We start from the raw sequence: 1,232 nt of genomic DNA on the forward strand, positions 1-1,232 counted from the left end.
AGTGGGAGAAGTTAGACTTCGTTTTAGGGAAAATAAATTTTTAGTTTTGAACAATGTTTATTTTATTCCAGACATTCGTAGAAATTTGATTTCTGTGGCTAAGTTATTTGAACAATTATTTAAAGTTTATTTTGATAATGAATTTGTTCATATTTCTCGAAATGGTTTAAATATTTGTTCTGGTTAAATATTTGTTCTGGACGTCTGGATGATGCCAATACCTAACTCACTGCTTAATACTGAAATGTTCAGAGTTGCCGAACCTAGGAATAAAAAGTAAAAGATTTCTCACGAAAATAACACATATCTGTGGCATCTTAGATTTGGTCATATTAACCTAAATAGGATTGAAAGACTGGTGAAGGATAGTCCTTTGCACGAGCTAACGGTTGGCAAGCTTTCGGTCTATGAATCTTGTCTGGAAGGTAAAATGACCAAGAGGTCTTTTGCAGTGAAAGGAGTAAGAGCTATAGAACCCCTTCAGCTGATACATTCAGATGTATGTGGACCGTTAAATGTCCAAACTAGAGGACGTTACGAATATTACGTCACCTTTATTGACGACTATTCGAGATATGGTTATGTTTACCTGATGCAACAGAAATCCAAAACTTTTGGAAAGTTTAGAGAATTCCGAGCAGAAGTTGAAAAATAATTAGGTAAACCAATCAAGACACTTCGATCAGATCGAGGGGGTGAGTACATGGACTAAGAGCTCTGGGATTTCTTGATTGAAGAATGTGTAGTATCCCAATTGACTGCATCCGGTACACCACAACAGAATGGTGTAGCCGAAAGAAGAAATCAGACTTTGCTCGACATGATAAGATCAATGTTGAGTTATTCTTCACTGCCTACTTCTTTTTGGGGTTATGCCCTAAAAACTACTATGTATATTCTAAATTTAGTTTCATCTAAGTCTGTACCTAAGACACCCCTAGAGTTGTGGAATGGTCAAAAACCTAGTTTAAAACATATTCGCATATGGGGATGTCCAGCACACGTGCTAAGGCAAAAGACCGGAAAGTTGGAACCAAGGTCAGAAGTATGCATCTTCGTGGGATAACCACAAGGGACAAGAGGAGGACTGTTTTATAGTCAAGCAGATCAAAAGGTGTTTGTATCGACAAATGCCACTTTTCTGGAGCATGACTATATGATAGATTTTAAGCCCAGAAGTAAAATAGTATTGGAAGAGTTACTTTTCGATGAGATCAGACCACAACCGACAA

This window comes from Morus notabilis, unplaced genomic scaffold (assembly GCF_000414095.1).
Source record: "Morus notabilis unplaced genomic scaffold, ASM41409v2 Scaffold203, whole genome shotgun sequence".
Taxonomy (NCBI): Eukaryota; Viridiplantae; Streptophyta; class Magnoliopsida; order Rosales; family Moraceae; genus Morus; species Morus notabilis.